The sequence below is a fragment of the Pan paniscus genome, chromosome 2, assembly GCF_029289425.2.
Source record: "Pan paniscus chromosome 2, NHGRI_mPanPan1-v2.0_pri, whole genome shotgun sequence".
Taxonomy (NCBI): Eukaryota; Metazoa; Chordata; class Mammalia; order Primates; family Hominidae; genus Pan; species Pan paniscus.
In genome coordinates this window covers 87,986,559-88,002,948 of record NC_085926.1, presented here as the reverse complement: position 1 = coordinate 88,002,948, position 16,390 = coordinate 87,986,559, and the positions used below count along the sequence as shown (strand labels likewise).

Genomic DNA, 16,390 nt, shown 5'->3' with positions numbered 1-16,390 from the left:
CTCACATTTAATATCTTAGAATGCAAAATATAAAATATTTAATAACATCATGAACAGAATCCAGCTAAGCATATCAATGTTGTCTTTGCTAAAATACAGTTAAAATAATTTGAGCCTATATTATTAAGACCACTAGCATAAATAAAAAGATTTTACAGATTACCTTCATTTTGCTTTTATTAATATTTTTGTTTCTGAGATTGTTTTTGAGTGGGTTTAGGTTACAATGTCTTATAGGAAATGTGTAGCATCATTCCAGATGCAGAGGTACAGATAAAACCTCAGCGGCTTCAATTGCACGGGTCCACTTGAAAAATGGACTTTGCATGCTTTGAAGATAGAGGTCACACAAACTTGTCCGAACTGGGAAACCTTTATCACAACACTGTCCTTTACCGAGACCTATCTACAGCATGTATAAAGTGTGTCCTTTCAAAGCTGTAGTTGAATGTGTGTCTGTTGTTTTATCGTTCTTAATGGCATTTTACAGCTTTTAACAATTACTTGATTCTGATCTCTGATCGAGGAAAATCTGTTTTTTCCTGGGGCAGAGTTCCTCACATACTAGAAATGAAGTGCCAAAAGGTTGTTTTATAAAAAGCAAGTCTTAAACAGTTTTCTGGTTTGTAATCTGTAGAGATTTCTAGTCTCTTGTTTCTCCTCCAGAAATTTGGATACTGTTTTACATTAGAAATTGTAAAGCCATCATATATGTGGTAATATTTCATTATAATTTCTATGACTTTAACAATTTAGTACTTGTCATTATTTAAGACGGTTTTTTTCCCCAGGAAATTATTTTATTGAAACTTAATCCTAGATATTTGAAAATCTAATATAGCTCATGAGATGTTTCATAACTCATCTCAATGTGTTGAGTCTCTTTATAAAAACTGTTGTTTTGGCCGGGTGCGGTGGCTCATACCTGTAATCGCAGCACTTTGGGAGGCCAAGGTGGGTGGATCACTAGGTCAGAAGTTCAAGATCAGCCTGGCCAAGACAGTGAAACCACGTCTCTACTAAAAATACAAAAAAAATTAGCCGGGCATGGTGATAATCCCAGCTACTCGGGAGGCTGAGGCAGAGAATTGCTTAAACCCGGGAGGTGGAGAATGCAGTGAGCTGAGATCAAGCCACTGCACTCCAGCCTGGGCAACAGAATGAAACTCTGTCTCAAAAAAACAAAACAAAACAAAAAAAGCCTATTGTTTTGAGTTGCTGAATTGCTAATGTTCAGAGATTTTTCATTTTCCAGAAGAATAAGTATACAATGTAACCTTAATGGGAATGAAGAAATTCTTTTCCAATCTAATCAACTTTTAATTTCAGGAAGAGAGGGGAAAAACGTTACTAGGAGTGAAGTCTAAGCAGAAGCTCTTGGGAAATCTTCAAAAGACGAAATTTATGTTAGTTTAGTTTTTTTTTCTTTCTTTTTCTTTTCTTTTTTTTTTTTTTGAGACAGAATCTCGCTCTTGTTGCCCAGGCAGGAGTGGAGTGGCATGATCTCAGCTCACTGCAATCTCTGCCTCCAGGGTTCAAGGGATTTTTCTGCCTCAGCCTCCTGAGTAGCTGGGATTACAGGAGCGCGCCACCACGTCTGGCTAATTTTTGTATTTTTAGTAGAGATGGGGTTTCACCATGTTGGCCAGGCTGGTCTCGAACTCTTGACCCCAGGTGATCTGCCTGCCTCAGCCTCCCAAAGTGCTGGGATTACAGACGTGAGCCACTGCACCCAGCCCTATGTTAGTTTAGTTTTTAAGGTCATTGAGCTTCACAGAAATCTAGAATTTCAAATAACATATAGAAGATGCATTTTCTTTAAACTAGTTGCTCCACTGACTAGAGTTCCCAACCCCCTTGCACTTTCATATATTTGTTAATACAATTAGTGGGAGAATGGATTAATATTTTAGTTCCTGTTAAACATATAATGCAATCGTAAGTAAAAAAGAATATTCGCTGCCAGATTTGATTAAAAGGATTGATTAATGGGAATTTCAGGGACTAAGAAAATCCTAGAGAAGTTTTGCTTTAATGTTTACAAGAGACTCTATTTTTTATTTATTAAATTTTTAAGAGTTTTATTTTTAATTGACAAATAATTTTGTCATATAATAATTTTGTTAATACTTGACAAATAACAATTGATAAATAATTATATATTTATGGGGTACAGTGTAATGTTTTGCTATGAGTGTATGATGTAGAATGATTAAATCCGGCTAATAAGCATATGTATGATCTCAAATATTTATCATTTCTCTGTGCCAAGAATATTTAAAATCCTTTCTTTAAAATAAACAATACAAAATTATTAATTATATTTTCTTTGCTGTGCAATGAAACGTCAGAACTGTGTCTCTTATCTAACTGTAGCTTTGTACCCACTGACCAACATCTCCTCTTTTCCCAACCACACTCTCTTCAGAGCCACTGGTAATTGTCTTTCTATTTTCTACTTCTATGAGTTCAATGTTTTTATATTCCACATACAAGTGAGATAATACAGTATTTGTCTCTCTGTGCCTGGTGAATTTAACTTAACATAATATCCTCTAGGTTCAGCCATGTTGTTGCAAATGACAGAATTTCCTGTGTTTTTAAAGCTGAATAATATTTTATTGCATATATACACCACATTTAAAAAATATTCATCTAATGATGAACAATATTGAGCTATTGAGAATAATGCTGCAGTAAATATGGGGGTGTGGATATCTTTTCAGCATATTAATTTCAAGTACTTTGGGTATACTCCAGTAGTGGGATTGCTGGATCATATGTTATTATTATTATTATTATTATTGTGGGAAGCTTTGTACTGTTTTCCAGAATGGCTGTGCTAATTTACAATACCACCAACCCTGTATAAGTGTTCCCTTTTCTCTACAGTATAAATCTTCCCTTTTCTCCACATTCTCACCAACATTTATTTTCATGTTTTTTATAATAGCCAATCTTACAGATGTGAAGTGATGTCTCACTTTGCATTTCTCTGATAATTGCAGTTGAGCATTTTTCCATATATCTGTTGCCCATTTACATGACTTCTATAGAAAATATTCACAAACTATGCATCTGACAAAGGTCTAATATCCAGGATCTATAAGGATCTTAAACAAGTCAACAAGCAAAAAAGAAATAACCCTATTAAAAAGTGAACAAAGGACATGAACAAACACTTCTGAAAAGAAGACTCAGCAACCCTGTTACTGGGTATACACTCAAAGGAAAATATATCATTCTACCAAAAAGACATATGCACCTATTTATTCATCACAGTGCTAATCACAATAGTGAAGGCATGGAATCAACCTAAGTTTCCATCTGTCCATCGGTGGTAGGTTAGATAAAGAAAACGTGGTAGATATACACTATGGAATACTATGCAGCCATGAAAAAGAATGAAATCATGTCCTTTGCAGCAACATGGATGCAGCTGGAAACCATTATCCTAAGCAAACTAATGCAGAAATAGGAAACCAAATACTGCATGTTTTCACTTACAAGTGGGAGCTAAACGTTGAGCACACATGGTCATAAAAATAGGAACAACAGACACTGGAGAATACAAGATGGGGGAGAGTTGAAAAAAACTACCTATTGGTTACTATGCTAACTACCTGGGTGACAGATTCATTTATACTCCAAACCTCAGCATCACACAATATACTTTTGTAACAATCCTGTACATGTACTTCCTGATTCTAAAATAAAAGTTAAAAGTAAAAAAAAAACAAACAAAAAATTCCAATGACTTTTTTAAAGAAAAATATCCTAAAATTTGCTTACAATCACAAAAGACCCCAAATCATCAAAGCAATCCTGAGTGAAAAGAGTGAAGTAGGAAGCATCACACTATCCAACATGAAAATATATTACAAGGCTATAATAATCAAAACAGCATGGTACTGGCATAAAAACAGACACACAGAACAATGGGACAGAATACAGAACTCAGGTGTAAATCCATACATTTTTGATAAAGTTGCCAAGAATACAAACTGAGAAAAGGGAAGTCTTTTCAGTAGATGGTGTTGGTAAAACTTGACATCTACATGCAGATGAATGAAATTAGGCCCTTATCTTACACTATCTACAATGAGCAACTCAAAATGAATTAGTGACTTAAACATAAAACCTAAATTGTAAAACTATTGGAAATAAACATAAAAAACATACAGAAAAGCTCCATGACATTGATCTAGGCAATGATTTTTTTGAGTATGAACCCAAATGCACAAGCAATCAAAGCACAAGCAAAAGAAAATAAAAAGATTAAATCAAACTAAAAGGCTTCTAGAAAGCAAAAAAAAAAAAAAAAAAAAAACCCACAAAAAACAAATAAAAAGAACAATCAATAGAATAAAGAGACAATTCATGGATCGGGAGAAAATATTTGCAAATTATACAGCAGGTAAGCAATTAATATCAAAAGTATACAAGAAACTCAAACTACTCAACAACAAGGAAACAGCCTTACTTAAAAATGGGCAAATAATTTGAGAATTTTTTTTTTTTTTTAGGAAGGAAGTTTTCAGACTCAGATTATAGCATTAGGGAAGCTATTCATTCCTTCTAGATTTTGTCATTAGATTTGAAGAAAGTGTAGTTATTCCAATTGTGTTTTCTTATCTACTGTTTTCACAATGCATGTGCACAGTTCAATTGGTTTTCATTTCAGTCCATTATTGAGTGGATATTGCAACAATTTAAATGTAAAACTCTTCAGCTACAATGCAACGAAAGGTAATCACAGCAATCAAGGAAAAATTATTGCTGTATACAATAACTTGGATGGATCTCAAGGGTATTACGTTAAGTAATATAAAAAAACAAACTCAAAATTTCACATACTATATTATTCGATTCATATAGCTTCTCAAAATGACAAAATTATAGAGATGGAAAACAGAGTGGTGATTATGAGCAGAAAAGAAAGAATTATGGAGAGAGGTTGAAGATAGATGGCGGCAGGGGATAGTTGGTAGATTAGGGTCCCTGGAGTGGCTGGCAAGGGTGGAATACAGGACAACAAGAAAATGTTTATTCTGACACTGGTAGGGTACCTCTACCATTGACAGGAGATAGAACATCGTAGGAATGGTATTTTGACTACCAGCCACTTCCTCCATCAATTCCTCCAGATAATCAGCCCTTAACTAAATCTTTCTTCCCTAATGGTCAATTTCTATTAGCAATTATTATATCATTAAGATTCTTTTTCTTTATTATTTAATGAGTGTAGCTTTATTGAAATTCGACTCTGGTTTCTCTCAAGAGAACTTAAAGTAAATAAGCATTTTATGTTCTGAAAGAAATCGTTCCATAATCTCAGTTATTATTTCCATATAGTATCCACGTGGATAAAATAAATTCTAAAAATATTTGAGTAAGAAATAAGAAATTCTAAAAATATAAGAAAATAGAAATGAAACACATTGATTATGGATAAGAGATAAAATATTTTTCAATAATAATTATACTGTAACAATAATATTTTATTGTCTAAAGTCAAGGAGGAGCTGTAATACATTCAATGCCACTTAATGCCAGAAAATGGGCTAAGTACCTTTCACTTAAAATATATGTGATATTTCCTATAGAAAATATGAGGTGAAAAATTAGAAAATTGTCACACATTATATAGTATGTGTTTAATAATAATAAATTATCCAATGTATTTAGAATTCTGTATATTCATCTATTTCTACTGTTAAACTGTGGAGGACATTTTTTGTTTTCCTTTGTGGAGAATCCAGTTTCCTCTCTCTGAGTAATGGTGCCCTGATTTTCCTGAGGGAAATATCCTTTCTATTTTTTTCCCTTGTGATTTGTGTGAAGTTGGACACATATTCAGCTTCCGGATTGTGAACTTGCCTCAGGTTGGCTTTTCAAATAATTACAATGACGCTCAATTTCAGATTTTTGCTGGAACTGTAAGAAAAGAGGTTCTCTGTCCTGTTGGCACTGTTAAACTAGTAAGATATAATTCTGGAGTTGTTGACGACTGCTTTATTTCTATAAAAATAATTCATAAAAAAGTGAACACAGAGAAAAGCAGAACTGAGAATATGGAGAAAGAATTATGACACTGTGAGATTCTGATTCCTTGGCTTGTTCAGTTATGTAAGCTACATTCCTTTTCTTCTTTATTAACTGAAGATTGTTTAATTGGTTTGATAATAATCGCAACTAAAAAAAAGCCTATTTAATCGTACTGAAAATGAATATCCATGAAATTTAGAAAATTAATATTGACGAGCAAACAATGTTAAGGAAAAAAGTCCTTCTGAATTCTTTGCAAACATAATAAGTCTGTGAAAAAATTTGATGTTTCTTATCACAAAAAACTAACAATATATCACTGATATGAAATGTTCTTCCCATAATCTACAAAGTATTATTTTATTTTAATGATACTATATTAATAACTTAAAGATAAAAGTTATCATAATTAATTTATAATTGTGGAACTAAGGATAGGAATAAGTAAATACTGAAGTACAAAAAGAAAAAATGGGCTCCAAGATTTTATCTTGTTTTTTGTTTTTCTCTAATGTTTCACCCAAACTCTCTGACCCTTAGTTTCAGAAGATGTAGGAGAGAGTTGATACATATATTTTAAAACTTTTTCCTCAGGGAGGTATCTGGAAGATCATTGAATTGCTTCTCTTCAGTGCTGTGAGCTTTTCTGAGATTGGGACATTCGGAATATAATATAATCTGATGGCAGATGTCAACATTCTAAGAAATACTAGTCTTTAATAAATTGCAAACTAATGAAATTTAGAACATTAAGAAATTCTGCAGCTTCCCCTTTATTCAACACTTACTGGATGACTGTATTATTCATAACAAATTGAAAAACCACTTATGGATATTAAAATTATTTTCCAAACAAAAATTGAGTGTGACTCAACGTGAAACAAAAATAAAATCTTCTGAGATATTATTGTTTACTAGGACACATTATTATATGACTTTTAGCACAAAAAACAAAAGCTAAAAGAAAAAATATCCTTTTTCATATCAAAAAAACTCAACATCTCAATGAATGAGACTATTCTCTCGCTAATGGTAATTTTATGACTACATTAACTTTACTGACAACCTCAGATCTCTAAAGTAACAGAATAGAAGTATTGTCTTTCCTAAATCAGTGAATTGGTTGACCAGAATCACAAATATTCCCTGAAGGAAGCTGAACACTAGCATGGAATCCATCTGGCCAAGTGGGTACATGTTCACCACTTTGCAGATAATAAAATAAATGGATGATATCTCCTTTTCTGCTGGGTAGAATCCTGGAGAATAATATCTAGAATTATTATAGGTTTAGTGTAGTTTTAGTGTTGGTTTGGTGTAGGCTTAGTTCTTGTGACCATAAAATTATCAAGTTAGGGTCCTTTGCACTGGCACACTACAGCTAATGCAAGGGTCTGAAAATGCCCCAACGAAAGTTCCTCATTTGCTTTATAATGTGCAGACCCAGAGGGTACAGACAGCTGATAAGTGCCCAGGGAAAGCCTTATTCACAAAGAACAAAAATGGCTCTAAATAATGGCTCAATTTATCTGTAATTTGGACATCTCTTTAGGATAATGTATGATCCAACCATTGATGAAGTTCATGCTAAAAAGGAATTTGGTCTCAAAAATATGGAAATGACATTTAGTCTTTTACGATAGGAATGCTACTTCTTGATTTAATACTAGAAAGGAAGTACAGGAAATTGAAAAATAATCAGCCAAGAACATTGCTAACTGCTTTATATGCATGGTCTATTGTGACTTCTAAAGTTTTTGAGACAGATATCATCAACTACATGGCATCACTATGAAAATAGGGGTTCAGATAGATTTTTTGACTTGTGACGGCATCATATTTCATTATGTTGTAATCTGGCTTCATCGAAGTATAACCATTGTGACCAGGCTCAGAAAAGTCCCCCAATTGGGGTTTAATGCTCTGTGGTTGCTGTCTTGAGATTCTTAGTCATTTTAGTTTTGTATTTATATGCCATCTCCATATTTAGCTCCTGTCTGCCCTGGGGGTGGGGTTGGGTTTGCGGGGGTTCTTGGGGGTAAGGGTCCTTTGCCATTGCCAGGCATTTTCCTTTTGCCTTGAGCCCCACAAGTTATGTAGCCAGCCCTGAGCAAAGTTACGATTCAAATCCAGTTCTGCCTAACACCAAGAACCTCTGGAGCAGGAATCAAGATGTTTGGTCCAGAACGAAAATCAATTTTCTAGGCTTAGAGAAGTACGGAGAAAATGGCATTGAATTCGGAGTTCAAACACCTATCGATAATTCCAGATACATAATTTACATTTTGTAGCTCTCTGGGCAAGACACTTAATCTTTCTAAACTGAGGCATCCATAGACTTTCTGTAAAGGGTCAGATATTAAATATTTTCAACTTTGCAGGCCATATCGTCTCTGTTGCAACTACTTAACTCTACCATTGCAGCATAAAAGCAACCACACAAAATACCTAAACAAATGAGCATGGCTGTTTTCTAGTAAAACCTTATTCATGGACACTGAAATTTGAATTTCCTATAATTTTTGTGTGTCATAAAATATTACCAACCTTTTGATTTTTATAACAATTTTGAAATGTAAAAACCCTTCCTAGCACCAGGGATATAGAAAAATAGGCAGCAGGATGGATTTGGTCCTGCAGGTTATACTTTGCAGACTTCTGGTCTAAGCTATTGTTTTTCATTCACTCATATATCCATTCATCACTGTTCAAAGTGTGTTTATAACTGGACTAGGCATTAGGGATCAAAAGACATGGATTTGTATGATCTAGACCTTGAAGTTCTTAAGCGCCACCTCATGTTGACTTTCCCAGGCCTAAACAAACAAGTGAAAACAGACTAATGGGAAATAGCTTGGGAAAAAAAGAGAACTAAGTCTTTCCTAAAATAACATCTGCTTTTTAAGTCCCAAATTGTTTTCATTTTTAATATATGTATATATTCACATTTATATGAGTATTTATATGAGTATTTGTGTGCATATATACACATATACACACACATAAACATACACATATACATGTATTATGCATACCTTATGTGTATATATACATATATGAATACACACACAGTATCTTACAATTCTGAATTAGAGATCCAATCACATTGCATGTATAGTATAGTGATTAGAGGAATCCAACTTGGGTTTTATATCCAAATATATCATCCCTGTCCTAGAAATACAAGCACTGAAATAAATTACAAACAGTACTATCAGATAGTTTGCAACAGTTAGGAATACTCACCCTATTAAGTAGTTTCTTGCCATGTATAACACAAAATGTGCACCTGAGTTGAGCAGCCAATCTATATATTTTTTGAAGATACAACAAGATAATTTTTCTTTAAAGACAATCAGAAGTGAACTTGTAAGCTCTGATTACAAAGTTATTAAAAATGGAAGTCAATACTTTTCCAGAGTAAAAAGCTAAGAATCTTCGTGCAAGTCTCAATTACGTAAAAATATAAGAAGGACTTAAAAAAAAAAGGGCTTTATAGGCCGGGCACGTGGTGGCTTATGCCTGTAAACCCAGCAGTTTGGGAGGCCAAGCTAGGAGGATTGCTTGAGGGTGGGAGGACTGCTTGAGGCCAGGAGTTTGAGACCAGCCTAGGCAATATAGTGAAACCCTAGCTCTACATAAAATTTTTAAAAAATTAGCCAGGTGTGGTAGCTACTTGGGAGGCTGAGTCAGGAGGATCCCTTGAGCCCAGGAATTTGAGGCTGCAGCTAGCTACAATCATGCCACTACACTCCAGCTGGGCAATACAGCAAGACCCTGTCCCTATTTTTTTAAGTGCTTTATAAATACGGTATGGGGTCAACTGAGTTTCTTGTTGAAACAGTATACTGTTTCCCTGGTTCCAGCTCACAGGTTCTGACCCAAAAGGTCAGGAATGAGGCCAAGAAATCTGCATTTTTTTAAACAAGTAGATTGAGTTATTTTGATATAGCAAGCTCAAGGACAACACTTGGGAAATGGCTTTAAAAGAAAAATAGTTAAGGTTTTTAATTTTTATATTTCCCTAGTTCCAGTTTGGAGACATTCTGGATACTTAAGGGAAGCAGAAGTCTCTTCACCCTATATGCCTTTATCTAGAAACACCTCCCAAAGGAAGCAGAGTCTGCCAGTGGAAACAATGACAATATTGCAAGCAGATTTGGGGCCAGAAGAAAACACTGCTGAGAAAAACAGAGTGTTATCCTTTGCAGCTTAAAAATTCTAAACAAGAGGCAAAAATCTCTCATATGCAGCTTTTCCTTGACAGCTGGAGAAAGGTGTTGTTAAGACCCTCAGACCTTAAAGAACCTTTGAGTAAGGAAAAGGTGATTTCCAGACACGTAAGTCCTGTTACACCAATCTGAATACAAAAGCAAACAAAACAACAGACGGAACAAAACTTGGCAAATATTTTCTCTATCTATCTACTTACTATCCAGAGGCTTTTCATTCCTGGAACTCTTGATAAAAGTTTCAAATAACTCAAATATAACTTTCAAACATTATTTTGTTAGTAATATGTAATCTTGATAATGTGAAATGTGAAAGAAACTCTGTGGCTGTCTGACAATGACACAGCTTGATTCTCTCCAAGAGGCCAAAGTTTTGGTCTGTATTCACGAATTCATTTGTGAACTAGTTACTCTGATGAACAATTCTTACAAGAAGGGGTATTCTGGCTGGGCGCGGTGGCTCACGCCTGTAATCCCTGCACTTTGGGAGGCTGAGGTGGGCGGACTGCCTGAGCTCAGGAGTTTGCGACCAGCCTGGGCAACAGGGTGAAACCCCGTCTCTACTAAAATACAAAAAATTAGCCGGGTGTGGCGGCGTGCGCCTGTAGTCCCAGCTACTCGGGAGGCTGAGGCAAGAGAATTGCTTCAACCCGGGAGGTTGCAGTGAGCCGAGATCGCGCCACTGCACTCCAGCCTGGGCGACAGAGCGAGACTCCGTCTCGAAAAAAAAAAAAAAGAAGGGATATTCTTATGTGTGTGTTTGTGTGTATAATACATATTATACATTACATATAATTAATTATTTCTACTATCACATTAATTTAGTGACGAAGTACTTTTATAAATTCTCTTTGCCTTTGACAATACTTTCAAGACACATGGAAGATACGGATTTTAGCTTTAGTTACTCAATACGAGTTCTCTTTTAGCTTCTAGGCAGGTGGCACAGTATAGTGGTTATGAACACAGGCTCTTGGCATTAGAGAGCTTGAAATTCTTACCACCTGTGTGATAAGTAATTTAATCTTACTAATTCTGTTTCCTTACGGGGATGAAACTAGTACCTATCGTACTGTTAATAGTAATAATAGTGCATGGTGATGATTTTAGTACCTACTTCATGCAGTTGTGAAGATTACAATAATCCATTAAGTTTCCAAAAGTTAGCAATGTGGCTCATAAAAATATAAAATAAACATGTGTCAAAGATATTATTCAATTTCTTAATTAATGAATAAACCAATCAGACGGCAAGGCTGATTCAAAGGGCATTTTGAAGATCTGAATATTTATAGGCCTTTTGAGACAATATTAGTATAAGATTTCTGGGATAATAATCTATAGCACTGAAGTTTGTTTTTCTTCTGGATAGAAATAATTTGTATCTGTGGGCCGGGCACGGTGGCTCACGCCTGTAATCCCAGCACTTTGGGAGGCTGAAGCAGGCGGATCACGAGATTAGGAAATCGAGACCATCCTGGCTAACACGGTGAAACCCCGTCTCTACTAAAAATACAAAAAATTAGCCGGGCGTGGTGGCCGGCGCCTGTAATCCCAGCTACTCGGGAGGCTGAGGTAGGAGAATGGCGTGAAGCCGGGAGGCTGAGCTTGCGGTGAGCCGAGATGGCGCCACTGCACTCCAGCCTGGGCGACAGAGTGAGACTCCATCTCAAAATAATAATAATAATAATAATAATAATTTCTTAATATCTTTTAAAGTACAAAGACCCTACTAAAGTTAGTTACTAATATTTGCATTGTTATTTATTTTGTAGACCAAAATATTTTGTTCACCTTGATTAGATTATTACTTCATTGGAGCATGATGTTTGTCCATCATATTAGCAAATTCTTCTCATATATATAAGAATATTTCAAGAGTTATTTAGGGTATACTTAGACCCCACACTACCAGGAGACAGAAAAATAGCTATGAATTTACCACATCCATATATTGATTCATTGATTATTTTTTCATTTATCAACTATTAATTCAGTGTAGGACACAGTCCCTTCTTTCATGGAACTCCACGTAATATTATTTATATGTCGTATTTACTTAAAACTAATTTCTACTTCAAATATCAATACATGTGCCATAAACATTGCTTAGAGAAAGAACTCATTGTAAAATATTTTTCAGTAATACTGATTTTCACCCAGGAACTTCTTTATTTGACTTTAAATCTCTGGCGCAAGTCCATCTGTCTCTTAATGCAAGATACAGGTGGCGAAACAATGTTGGTGTTCACAGTTAGAGCTCTCTAATTCTACACATTTTTTTTCTAAAACATCCAAAATATTTTTCTGTGTGTAAAAATATAAAGTAACCAAGATTCAGTGAGATGTTGCTAAATACACTTTAATGAGATCTTCCCAAATCCATTTTGCTGCCACTAATTTCAAGATACTTATTTTTTCAATAAAGGATTATTTCCATAGATAGCATGAGAAATCATGAGAAATTAATGTCTTCATGATGATAAACCAGAGCATAGGAAAATGAGATAGTGAATAATGAAGTTATATCATTATAATACATAGTTTTATGACATGACCAAGAATATTCCTATTATTCTGAAAATATATCAGTGTGCATATGCTGATGGACTTACCACTACTTCATTTACTTCAGTGAGTCCACACACATGAGTATTTTTTCAGTATTAAAAATATACTGCTTGGAGGAATTTACACACAATGCATAGATTTCATTTTACGTCATGGTTCTGAGGAAAACTGTTCTACCTTTTACACCAGAATGATATAATACCAGGACACATATATTTTTGCACACAATTTCAAGGGGCTCATAGACTCTCTAGAATCATATCCAGGTGAAGCAAATATGTCACAAAAAGACTGTGTCAACATTAAATATTTAACTACCCAAGAAGATTTTGTTTTATGTTCTACCAAATTATTTTCAAAATAAAAATTCATTTCAAATGAAATAATAGGACTCAATTTATTTTGTAAATAAGACTAGAAAATGCTTAAATTAGGGAAATACTATTGTATATATCACACTAAAGACTATTTAAGGATAAAAAATATAAAAAACAAGCAAAAGTGATTAGTCAGTTTTTAAAGATCATATTTATGCTTCTGTTGCAAATATTAATTACTGGCTCTAATTGAGCATATCAGTAATCTATGATGTACTTACAAATTGTATATACCTTTGATTACATAACAGGGTAAATTACAAGAATAAATTATGTTTTTTATTTTATTAAGTAACATCGTTATTTTTGCAAATTTCCTTTTCTAAAGGAAGACCTATATATTACCTCCATGAGCATAAAAGTGTGTTTTACATGAGTGGCTGGTTCACTTGAACCAAAAAAGAGTAGTTAATAACATGTTTGGTGAGTGGAACACAAGTGCGCAAACATAGATGAAAAGCTCCTTAAGTCCCTCAGGACAGTGTGAATGTGCAAATGCAGTCAGAGAGATCCCTAAGGAAGGGGGGAATCCCAGAGGAATGACCGTGAAGGTTAGTGGTCCGACTGCCTTCTCATGAACAGGGAGGCTTTCTCCTCTGCCAAATTTGGAGGACTTGGATTTCAGTGTTTTAAGGAAGATCACAGCTTTTTAGGCATATTCTGCATATCGCATATGCTTCATTTGATAGTCTCAATACTGGATTTCAGATTCTGCTTGTTACATACAAATGTAGAATATTACTTATCTTTAAATGATAATAAATGAAACTGATTTTTTAAAGAAATTGGTGGATAATTTTCATGAAGCCACCCAACAATATCAGAGTCTGGAGACCAAACTGAGGTGCAGCAAACAGGCAGAAGGACATGTCTTTGGTTCTTTTCTCTTTGAAAAGGCTCATCACTCAACTAGGAGGTAAAATAAAGATAACCCAACGCAGCAACAGCCATAGAAGTCTCCTTCACAGCCTCACAAATAAAGCATAGGACAGATCTTTTTTTTTAACTTTTTTTTTTTTTGGTATGCTGACTTTGCCACAATAAATTTTTAAAAATTACTTGTCCACCCTAGAAATGAACCACATGTCAGCAAGTGGTTTTCTGTTGATGAAAAGCACCTGAAGAAAACAGGAAGGAAAGGGAAACATTTCTTTGTTTTGTTATTGGGAAGGGATGGATTTGGTAAAGTATGACATAGTTCTAGCACTGTTTCATCCAGAAGGTTGAATTAAATACATTAATGTACATTTTCAAGTAACAATAGAACAGGTGATCTTTTTCAGAAAATCTACGCACTCAAAAAATGTTCTGTATTTAGTTCCGTCTTAGAATGTCTATTGCTATTATAAAACTAAAATGAAGATATATTTCATTTAAAATGTTCAAGGGTTAGATATGAAATTTGTGGTTGATTCAAGTGCTCAGGTTTCTGATTTCACTCTTTCTGGCTACTCTACTCAGTGCCTAATTCACAGCTGATCAGCATTCTTCCTTGGGTGAGGTGTCAAATAAAAAGTGATAAAATCCACACAAATTAATTCTTAGCTCTAAGCAATGTTAAGAGCTCATGGGGAACAAAGGTTGAATGTGCTCTTTAAAGTAAAATTTTGAATTATCTGTAGATCCCAATTTTCCATTCCCTGTTGTTGTGGATAATGAAGAGTTGTATTTACACTTAAACTGAATTTGTTAGAAAAATTCCTTTTAAAGTAAGAAAAAGAGGCTAAAAACATGAGCCTAATTTTTTTTAGTGCTTAACTAATCGAACTTGAATGACACTCCCAGTTCATGTTATGCCAGGAAATATAAGTTCCTCATTTCGTCAGTTACAAAGTGGGTTTTTGAAAGTTCTCATCTACCAACTGAAGAATGCAGAGACATGCTATAAATTACCAGACTTTTTGAGAAATGGAACAGAATTTATAAAACAATCTTATAACAAAATAAATAATATAAACACATCACAGATATGGGAGAGATCTAGGATAAGCTCATGGGATTGAGTAACTGAGGTAGGATGAGGAACAAGATCATTGGAAGAGAGATTTTCCAAGGAACTGAGAGGCCAATGTGTTGGAAGGGTCATCTAGATGGTATACCAAAAGTATCAAGAGTTATACAATTACCCTCCCCTACCCAGATGGAACTGTAGAACTCTTCAAACCTAGTGTAGATCTACCATAGAGTAGGCTTACTTGCTACATATTTAAATATTTTGCTCTCTCTGGCCCTTAACTGAGTGATGAAGATCTTGTGCAGGTAGCCAGAGAAGTTCATTAAGTTACCCCAGGAGAGAAGGGTACAGTTCCTGTGAATGTGTGGTGCCATTTTTCCAAGTTGTACTGAAACTACGATACAACAGCTGAATGCCAGTTATTCCTAGATCACCTCACCCTTTTCCAATCAATGAGGTTTTCTCTCAGGACCATCATGATAGGGCTATGTTTTTTGGCACCAACTTGCAATATAAAAGAACTTAGGAGTAGAATGTGAGTGTGTATTTTGAAGGTTGTTAAATTTTGCTTCATTGCTTTCCAATTCATTTATTTACAAAACTGGAAAAATATGATTAATTTTTCAAAGGATTTTTTAAATAAAGGCTTTAGAATTTCTCAACTTTGAAATCTCAATTACAGAATGCTATTTTCATGCAAATGAGAGAAGCATACATACTGCAGTTTTCTTCTAGGTTTTAAAGTCTTGGTGTTTAGAATTATATAAAAATAGTGCTTGCATAACAATTACACTTGTTTACGACACAGGATACAAAATGGTAGCACAGTTTGACAAAGAAAATTCAGGTAAGAATGTGACTGCCTAGGAAAGGAAAAAAAAATTAAGTTGATAAGGGCAATGAAAATAATTATAGTATAAGTGGGAGCTGAACAATGACAACACATGGACACAGGGAGGGGAATAACACATACCAGGGCCTGTTGGGGGTTGCGGGGAGAGGGGAGGAAACTTAGAGGATGGGTCAATAGGTGCAGGAAATCACCATGGCACACATATACCTATGTAATGAACCTGCATGTTCTGCACATGTATCCTGGGACTTAAAGTAAAATAAAGAAAGAAAGAAAGAAAATAATGATAGTGGTGGCTCAAACCTGTAATTCCCACACTTTGGGAGGCTGAGGCTGGCAGATGACTTGAGCTCAG

The 16,390-nt window shown here is 34.7% G+C and overlaps 1 protein-coding gene across 6 annotated transcripts in view; it reads right to left on the bottom strand.

Annotated features, from left to right (window-relative positions):
• Window positions 1-16,390, bottom strand: part of HTR1F (5-hydroxytryptamine receptor 1F) — a 263,146-nt gene that overhangs the window by 212,317 nt on the left and 34,439 nt on the right. The window lies entirely within an intron of this gene.